The following is a 10574-nucleotide window of genomic DNA, read 5'->3' as shown; positions in this document are numbered from 1 at the left end:
TTATTGAAGTATAGTTGATTTACAATGTTCTGTTAATTTCTGCTTTACAGCAACATGATTCGGTTATATATATGTGTGTGTGTATACTTTATATTCTTTTATAGTTTATCACAGGATATCAAATATAGTTCCCTGTGCTATATAGTAGGACCTTGTTGTTTATTATATATAATAGTTTGTATCTGTTAATCCCAAACTCCCAATCCATCTCTCTGCCACCCACCCCCTTGGCAACCACAAGTCTGTTCTCTGTATCTGTGAGTCTCTTTCTGTTCAATAGATAGATTCATTTGTGTTTTATTTTAGTGATATCATATGGTGCTTGTCTTTCTCCTTCTGATTTACTTCACTTAGTATGACAATCTCTAGGTCCACCCATGTTGCTATAAATGGTATTATTTCATTCTTTCTTATGGTTGAGTAGTATTCCATTGTATATATGTACCATATCTTTATTGATTCATCTGTCGATGGATATTTATGTTGTTTCCATGTCTTGGCTACTATAAATTGTACTGCAATGAACATAGGGGTATGTGTATCTTTTGAATTCTGGTTTTATCCTGGTACAACATAAGATTTTTTTTTGGTCTTTTTAGGGCCACACCTGTGGCATATGGAGGTTCCCAGGCTACGGGTCTAATTGGAGCTGTAGCCACCAGCCTACAACGCAGCCACAGCCACACCAGATCCAAGCCGTGTCTGTGACCTACACCACATCTCACGGCAATGCCGGATCCTTAACCCACTGAGCGAGGCCAGGGATTGCTCAGTAGGTTAACGATCCGGCGTTGCCGTGAGCTGTGGTGTAGGTTGCAGACGTGGCTCGGATCCCGCGTTGCTGTGGCTCTGGCGTAGGCCGGTGGCTACAGCTCCGATTCAACCCCTAGCCTGGGAACCTCCATATGCCCCGGGAGCGGCCCAAGAAATAGCAACAACAACAACAGACAAAAGGCAAAAGACAAAAAGACAAAAAAAAAATTAAAGCAAATCTAAATTATGTTAGTCCCTTTCTCCAGAGGTATTCTAGAAGATGGGTGGAGAGAGAGAAGATATATGGGTTGGAGGTTTGCTGGGAGGCCAGGGAACAAGGTACCAGCTCACTGCCTGAGTTGTCACTTGTTGTACTTGAAAAAGTGCCAGAAAGATGAAGCATGAAGGTAGGTTGTACCAGGGTCCTGAAAATAGATGGAGATGGGGAAAAACTGAGGTGAGGGCAAATAGGATGCCTGAGGGAAAAATGGAATTCAGTAAAACTGGTTGTGGTCTTTGAATGGGTTGGAAAAAGAATTTCCAGACCCACAGAGTGGTGAAGAGAAAGAAGAGTTTATTGGGATTCCTACTGTGGTGTAGTCCGGCAAGAACCTGACTGCAATGGCTTGGGTCAATGCAGAGGCCTTGGGTGTGACTCCTGGCCTGGCTTAGGACATAAAGGATCCCAACCTGGGGATCTTCCATATGTTGTGGGTGAAGACCTGGAAAACAAACAAACAAACAAACAGAAGAGTTCATTGAGATAAGAAAGGCTGCTAACCTGGTGGGACGACCTCCTGATAAGCAGGGAGAGTTGACCCCAAGTGCATGGTCCTGTCAGTTTTTTTTTTAGTGTTACTCAATGAATTTATTACATTTATAGTTGTACAATGATCATCACAACCCAATTTTATAACATATCCATCCCAAACCCCCAGCATCCCCCCACCCCCCAACCTCTCTCCTTTGGAAACCATAAGTTTTTCAAAGTCTGTGAGTCCATATCTGTTCTGCAAAGAAGTTCATTGTGTCCTTTTTTCAGATTCCACATGTCAGTGAAAGCATTGGATGTTGGTGTCTCATTGTCTGAGGACTTCACGTAGCTTGATAACTTCTAGGTCCATCCATGTTGCTAAAAATGCTGGTGTTTTGTTCCTTTTAATGTCTGAGTAATATTCCATTGTGGATATGTACCACATCTTCTCGATCCACTCCTCTGTCGATGGACATTTGGGTTGTTTCCATGTCTTGGCTCTTGCAAATAGTGCTGCAATGAACCTTGGAGTACATGTGTCTTTTCGAGGCATGCTTTTCTCTGGATAGATGCCCAGGAGTGGGATTGGTGGATCAAATGGTAGTTCTATTTTGAGTTTTCTGAGGAATCTCCATGCCGTCTTCCACAGTGGTTGCACCAATTTACAATCCCACCAACAGTATAATAGGGCTCCTTTTTCGCCACACCCTCTCCGGCACTTATTGTATGACATCCGTATGTCTTCTTTGGAGAACTGTCTGTTTAGATCGTCTGCCCATTTTTTTGATGAGGTTGCTCCGTTTTTTTGGTATGGAGCTGCGGAAGGTGTTTATAAATTTTGGAGATAAATCCCTTGTCAGTTGCTTCATTTGCAAAGATTTTCTCCCATTCTGTGGGTTGTCTTTTTGTTTTGTTTAGGGTTTCCTTTGCTGTGCAGAAACTTTTAAGTTTAATGAAGTCCCATTTGTTTATGTTTGTTTTTACTGTCATTACTCTAAGAGGTGGATCTGAGAAGATGTTGCTGTCGTTTATGTCGGAGAGTGTTTGGCCTAAGTTTTCCTCTAAGAGTTTTATAGTGTCTGGTCTTATATCTAGGTCTTTAATCCATTTGATTATAATTTTTGTGTATGGTGTTAGGAAGTGTTCTGATTTCATTCTTTTCCATGTGGCTGTCCAGTTTTCCCAGCACCACTTATTGAACAGGCTGTCTTTTCTCCATTGCATATTCTTGCCTCCTTTGCCATAGATGAGTTGGCTGTAGATGCGTGGGTTTAGTTCTGGGCTTTCTATCCTGTTCCACTGATCTACATGTCTGTCTTTGTGCCAGTACCATATGGTTTTGATGGCTGTTGCTTTGTAGTATAGTCTTAGGTCTGGGAGCCTGATTCCTCCAGCTCCATTTTTCTTTCTCAGGATATCTTTGGCTAGTCTGGGTCTTCTGTGCTTCCAAACAAACTTTAACATATTTTGTTTGAGTTTGGTGAAAAATGTCCTTGGTAATTTGGTAGGGATTGCACTGAATCTATAGTTTGCCTTGGGTGGTACAGTCATTTTGATAATATTGACTCTTCCAATCCAAGAGCATGGTATGTCTTTCCATCTATGTGTGTCATCTTTGATTTTGTTCATCAGTGTCTTACAGTTTTCAGAGTACAGGTCTTTTGTCTCCTTAGGTAGGTTTACTCCTAGGTATTCTATTTTTTTGGATGTGACGGTAAATGGGATTGCTTCTCTAATTTCTCTTTCTGATCTTTCATTGTTAGTATATGGAAATGCCGTTGATTTCTGTCTATTAATTTTGCATCCTGCGACTTTGCCAAATTCATGGATGAGCTCTAACAGTTTTCTGGTAGAGTCTTTAGGATTCTCTAGGTATAGTATCGTGTCATGTGCAAATACTGATAGTTTTACTTCTTCCGTTCCAATATGGATTCCTTTTATTTCCTTTTCTTCTATGATTTCTCTGGCTAGGACTTCCACAACTATATTGAATAGTAGTGGCGAGAGGGGACATCCTTGTCTTGTTCCTGATCTCAGCAGGAATTCTTTCGGCTTTTCACCATTGAGAATGATGTTAGCTGTGGGTTTGTCATACATGGCCTTTATTATGTTGAGGTAGGTTCCCTCTATGCCTACTTTCTGAAGGGTTTTTAATCAGAAATGGGTATTGGATTTTGTCAAAGGCTTTTTCTGCGTCGATTGAGAGGATCATATCGTTTTTATTCTTCCATTTGTTAATGTGGTGTATCACACTGATTGATTTGTGGATATTGAAGAACCCTTGCATCTCTGGGATAAATCCCACTTGATCATGATGTACAATTCTTTTAATGTATTGTTTGATGTGGTGTGCTAGTATTTTGTTGAGGATTTTTGCATCGATGTTCATCAGTGAAATTGGCCTGTAATTTTCTTTTTTTGTGGTACCTTTGTCTGGTTTTGGTATCAGAGTGATGGTGGCCTCATAGAAAGAGTTTGGGCATGTCCCTTCCTCTGCAATTTTTTGGAATAGTTTCACAAGGATAGGTGTTAGCTCTTCTCTGAATGTTTGATAGAATTCACCTGTGAAGCCATCTGGTCCTGGACTTTTGTTTGTTGGAAGTTTTTTAATCACAGTTTCAATTTCAGTACTTGTGATTGGTCCATTCATCTTTTCTATTTCATCTTGGTTTAGTTTTGAAAGATTGTACTTTCTAAGAATTTGTCCATTTTTTCTAGGTTTTCTGTTTTATTAGCGTATAGTTGCATAGTCTCTTATGATCCTTTGTATTTCTGTGATGTCCATTGTTACTTCTCCCTTTTCATTTCTAATTTTATTGATTAGAAATGGGGCTTGACATGGGGCTCAGAACTCTCATTCCTGTAGGTGAGTTTCTGTGAACCAGTTACCTTCCAGTCTGTGGGGCTTCCCACCCAGGAGGTATGGGGTTGCTTATATCGTGTAATCACTGCTCCTACCTCTTGATGTGGCCTCCTCTTTGTCTTCTGGAGTAGGATATCTTTTTGAAAGTCTCCAGTCCATTTGATTGAAGATTGCTCAGCATTTGGTTGTGATTTTGTTGTTTTTAGGAGAGAAGTTGAACTCCAGTCCTTCTATTGCCATCTTAATCTCGTCTCTGGTTCTGTGTGTTTTTATAGCCCAGGGAGAGAGGCAAGGTCTTAGGATACACCTGCTGACCTGCTAATTGGTCAGGGGAAGAAGGGTCTTATGATACACCTGCTGGTAGGTTGGGGGCCTATAATGCCCCTGTAGGGGTTAGGTGAGGAGTAGTCCACATATTTTTCCTGGTAGGGATTAGGAAGGAATGGTCCATGTTGCTCAAAATGGGGAGGGGCATTACAGTGAGAGGGGTGGGGATATAAAGGTCTGGTAATTCTTATCTTGGCCAGAGGCTTTTTGAGTTTTAGCTTCTAGGACAGTCCTTGAAGTCCCATAAAAACAAATTTGGCTTTGGCCAAACAAATACGAAACTACCTTTTTTGTTTGTTTTTGTTTTTTAGGGCCACACCCATGGCATATGGAATTTCACAGGCTAGGGGTCAAATCGGAGCTGCACCTGCCTGCTTACACCACAGCCCCAGCAACTCTGGATCCAGCCATGTCTGTGACCTACATCACAGCTCAGGGCTATGCCAGATCTTAACCCACTGAGCGAGGCTGGGATTGAACCATTATCCTCATGGATCCTTGTCAGGACTATTAACTGCTGAGCCACCTGAAGGGAACTACCTTTTTAATTTTGTATGAAGCAGCTCATAAAGAAAACCACCAACTGCTCCAAGCAGATATAACCATCAGGAACACTTCAGTGTCATTCTGCAAATATGAACTGACTGCCTCCTATGTGTCAGAGTCTGTGTGAGGCATCAGGCTAGGAATATGTGACTCCAGACAGCTGCTGGAAAGTACACGTGGGAGGAAAGAGATATGATGTTGGCTAGAAACTCAAGAAAAAGCTGCATGAACCAAGAAGCAAAAAGTTCAGGCCATGCTTCCCCAAATTTAGATTCCATAAATCCAGGTTGTGTTTGCAGACATGAAGGATGGTGTGTGGGGAGAGTTGACCAGGATCAAACATTTAATTTTAATTTTTTTGTTTGTTTTTGGTTTCTTTAGGGCCACACCTGCAGCATATGGAAGTTCCCAGCTTAGGGGTCTAATCAGAGCCTTAGCTGCTGACCTACACCACAGCCATGCCAGATCCTTAACCTACTGAGCAAGGCCAGGGATTGAACCCACATCCTCAAGGATACCCCTGAGCCACAGTGAGAACCCCCAGACATTTAAATTTTTAACAAGCTGTCAGTGATTCTGCAAATAGGTGGGAAGTGGGGGAATGTTTCTTAAACTATAGTTGGAGAAACACTGCCTGAAAGGCATAGCATCTAATCCTCTTTAACCACTCACACCTAAATCCTGCCAGCTGCTATAATCACCACACCCTGCCTGTCTCTTTGAGTCACAAATGTAAAGTGTTGGTAAACTTTTTCAAAATTTCTGCTGCAGGGTACAGGCCAGTAAAAATAAGGCACCCCAGGGAGTTAAGTGAACTCTGAACTTGTCATTATTTCTACTTTATTCCTTGTTGCCCTGGTTGATGCTTCCCACTACAAACTCTGAATTCAGAGGAACTTCTGGGTCACCCACACAGGGGAAGAAAGTTAGTTGTTCCCAGGAGATGGGAGCTTATTCTTTTGTTTATTTATTCAAAGTATTTTTATACCAAGTTGGCATTTATATGGAACAACTGGAATTCCTACACTGCTGGTTGGGAAAGTTAAGTGGTACAATCACTTTAGGAAAAGTTAGGCAAGTTCTTTTTTCTGTTTTTAAACTTTTTATGTATGTATGTATGTATTTAGTCTTTTTAGGGCCGCACCCATGGCATAGGGAAATTCCCAGGCTAGGGGTCGAATTGGACCTGCAGCTGTCCCATGGCCACACCATATCTGAGCCATATCTGTGACCTATGCTTCAGCTTGAGACAATGCTAGATCCTTAACACACTGAGCGAGGCCAGGAATTGAACCTTCTTCCTCATGGATATTAGTCAGGTTCTTAACCTGCTGAGCCACAACAGAACCACACAAGATTTTAAACATTTAAAAAATATTTTTTGAAGCATAGTTGATTTATAATATATTAATTTCAGGTGTACAGCACAGTGATTCAGTATTTTCTACAGGTTATATGCCATTAGAGGTTATCACAAGATGGGAGTTCTCTCTGGCTTAGTGGACTAAGGATCTGGCATTGTCTCTGCTGTGACTCTGATTAGAGTTGTGGCTCGGGTTTGATCTCTGGCCCAGGAACTTCCACATGCCATGGGTGCAGACAAAAAAAGGGGGAGTGAAAAAAAAATCATCTCAAGATAATGGCCTAATGCCCTGTGCTATACAGTATATCCTAATTTCTTATCTTTTTTTTTCACAATGTGGTATTAGTTTCTGCTGTACAGCAAAGTGATACAGTTTTATATATGTATATAACTTTTTCATTCTTTTTCATTATAACTTATTACAAGATATGGAGTATAGTCCCTCATGCTATGTTGGAGATCCTTTGAACTTTCTTCTTCATAAAACAACATGATTTGCATATATTTTCATACTTAATGTTTTTACTTTTTGTACAGTTCCATAGACATATAATTTACTTAACTGGTCTCCTTTTGAGGGGCCATTTGTTGCTATTTTCATTTCTGAAAACAGTAATAGCTATCCTTGTATTACTATATGTACGTTGGTTTACCAGAAGTTTCTTGGTCAAGTTGCTTGGTCCAAAGGCATAACAGTTTCAAGGAGGGGAAAAATGATTTCCTTTCTGTTGTCTGGCTGAAGGCTATGTAAGAGAGGGTGGGAAGGGGAAGGAAAGGAGATATATTCTCAAGCTTCAGATTCTTAAAATTCATCTTCAATTCAGATTCAGCTTTCTTTATTAGATCAAATTATTAATTACAAGATACAAAACCATGAGTTCTGGTTGTGACTCAGTGGGTTACAAAACTTGCCTAGTATCCATGAGGATGAGGGTTCAATCCCTGGCCTTGCTCAGTGGGTTAAGGATCTGGTGTTGCTATGAGCTATGGTGTAGGTCACAGATGCAGCTTGGATCTGGTGTTGCTGTGGCTGTGGCTGTGGCCAGCAGCTACAGCTCCAATTCAACCCCTAGCCTGGGAAACTGCCACGTCCAGCATTGCAGAGCAATGGGGAGTCCTGGAAGAGGGACGGCGTGGTATAACCAAACACACAAGACTCTTACATTTAGAAAGTGGAGACCAGGAGGCACTCTGTTCTGCAGAACAAAGGGCCTAGGCTTTAGCCCACATGATTTTTTTTGAGGAAGGTGATGAGATTATTACTGGGATTAAGGAAGGTGACAAGATTAGTGGGCAGGGACAGGCATAGGCAATAATGAGGTTATCTTCTTAGTGATATTGAAGGGGGTATGCTTAGGACATAGTGCAGCTATCTATAGAATAACGTGGTTAAAGCATAGGTTCTTTATCTTGTCTTTGAAGGAGACTCTGCTTTAGAACTCTGTGTCCATAGATATTTGCAGAGTTCAGCTGTTCTATGGTCTCCAACAGGAAACCTCCATATGCTGCAGGTGTGGCCCTAAAAAGACAATATATATAAAATACCTATTATGATCAAGTGGTAAACTTAAGTAAAATGTTTCTCTGAGTTCTGTGAGTATCAAATATGAGGAGGGAAACCTGGGACCCTTCAATTTATAACTGGTGACACACTAGACTTGAGACCGGCATCCAAAGAGGGGATCTTGTTGGACTGAGCAGTGTTGTGGGACTTAGTCTTTGACTTGGGACCTGATGCCAACTCATTAGGTAGTTTGTCTGAGAATTGACTTCAATTGCAGTATACTCAGCTGAAGACCAAAGGGTTGGAGGATGTTGTTAGTATAAGGAAAAAACTTAGACATTTGTTATCAGAAGTTAATTACAGGATTTCCTGTCATGGCACAGCGGAAAGGAATCCGACTAGGAACCATGAGGTTTTGGGTTCGATCCCTGGCCTCACTCAGTGGGTTAAGAACTGGGTGTTGCTGTGGCTGTGGTGTAGGCCAGCAGGTGTGGCTCTGATTCTCAAACCCTAGCCTGGGAACCTCCATATGCTGCAGGTGCAGCCCTAAAAAGCAAACAACAACAACAACAACAACAAAAACTTAAAAAAAGTTAATTGCAGAGTTCCCATTGTGACTCAGTAGGATGAGAACCCAACACAGCGTCCATGAGGATCCAGGTTCCATCCCTGGCCTTGCTTAATGGGTTAAGGATCCCTGGCCTTGCTTAATGCTGCCAGTTGGATTTACTGAGGCTCAGGTTTTTTGTGTTTCAGCACAGAAGGAATTCAGTGAGAGGCAAAGTGATAGGTAAGAAATAGATTTATCATCCACTATAATAGAAAAAAATAAAAATCTTAGAAAAAAAGAAATAGATTTATAATAATAATAATAATGCCGTGGGCGTGGACCTAAAAAAAAAAAAAAGGACACTTGTGAAGGATACAAGTGAGGAGGCTCTGCTCCAAGGATTAGGTGGGCTACTTTTTTTTTTTGGCTTTTAGGGCTGCACCTATGGCATATAGAAGTTCCCAGGCTAGGGGTCGAATCGCAGCTGCAGCTGCCAGCCTTTGCCACAGCCATAGCAACGCCAGATCCAAGTTACGTCTGCAAACTACACCACAGCTCATGGCAACACTGGATCCTTAACCCACTGAGCGAGGCCAGGGACTGAACCCACAATATCATGGTTCCTAGTCAGATTTGTTTCCACTGTGCCACTATGGGAACTCCTACATTTTTATAAGCCAAGTAAAGTGGGGAATAGTAAAAGATTACCTTCTTCCTCGTTCTTCAAGTAGATGTCAGGCATATGTCACTGGCTCCTCCTTTGTATAAGGTAGAGAGTATTTGACCCTATGAGGTCAAACTAGGAGTGTCATGGTGCTTATTCAAATCAGCAGAAGGGTGGTAAGATATACTAAAATATGTTGAATTATTTCAGGTTTCCTACATTGGAATGTCATCTTTCCCTTAAATTCCTCTCCTTGGGAGTTCCCATCGTGGCTCAGTGGTTAACGAATCCAACTAGGAACCATGAGGTTGGGGGTTCGATCTCTGGCCTTGCTCAGTGGGTTAAGGATCTGGCGTTGCCGGGAGCTGTGGTGGAGGTTGCAGACGCAGCTCAGATCTGGTGTTGTTGTGGCTCTGGCGTAGGCCAGTGGCTACAGCTCCGATTGGACCCCTAGCCTGGGAACATCCATATGCTGCAGGAGCGGCCCAAGAAGTGACAAAAGCACAAAATAAATTCTTTCCTTGGTCCTAAGGATCATTATCTTGCTGAACTTGAATGCAGGCTTCATTTTATCTTTCACTTAATGAACTGAGGCATATCTCAAGTTTTTATTTATGGTTTTATAGTTAAGCAAACCTGCTTCTTTCTGTTCTGATGGCTTCCTGAGTAATTATTAACTTACAATGATTTCCCAAAGTTCCCTAGTTTTCCCTCTCTATCTATGGTCACCTACTGGGACTTCTACGACTATGCCTGTAACTATACTACTCCATCCCTATCAGATGTGGCTCAAATCTGGTGTTGCCATGGCTGTGGCATAGGCCTCAGCTGCAGCTCCAATTTGACCTCTAGCCTGGGAACTTCCATATACCTCAGATGCAGCTGTAAAATGAAAAAAGAAAAAAAAAGAGAGAAAAAAAGGTGAATTTCTGTGAGTGAAAAACAGATCTTCATAGACTTCAACAAGATGGCCTTCAGGTCAGCTGCCCCCCACACTTCAGGGAGCCCCAGACCAGGCGGCCTGGGCACAGGGTTTCCCATAACTCCCTTAGATTAGATAATTCACTAGAATGATCCACAGAACGGGGGATCACAGCTTTATTACAAAGATAGAGATTAGGAATGGGGGCCAAAGGAAGAAACACATAGGATGTAGCCTAAGGGGCAACACAGAGCTTTTGTGCCTTCTCCCTGGAGTCAAGGTGTGTCACACTCCGGGCACTTGAATAGGCTCAACAACCAGAAAGCTC

Source organism: Phacochoerus africanus, chromosome 15 (assembly GCF_016906955.1).
Source record: "Phacochoerus africanus isolate WHEZ1 chromosome 15, ROS_Pafr_v1, whole genome shotgun sequence".
Lineage (NCBI taxonomy): Eukaryota > Metazoa > Chordata > Mammalia > Artiodactyla > Suidae > Phacochoerus > Phacochoerus africanus.
Note: the sequence above shows the minus strand (reverse complement) of the source record.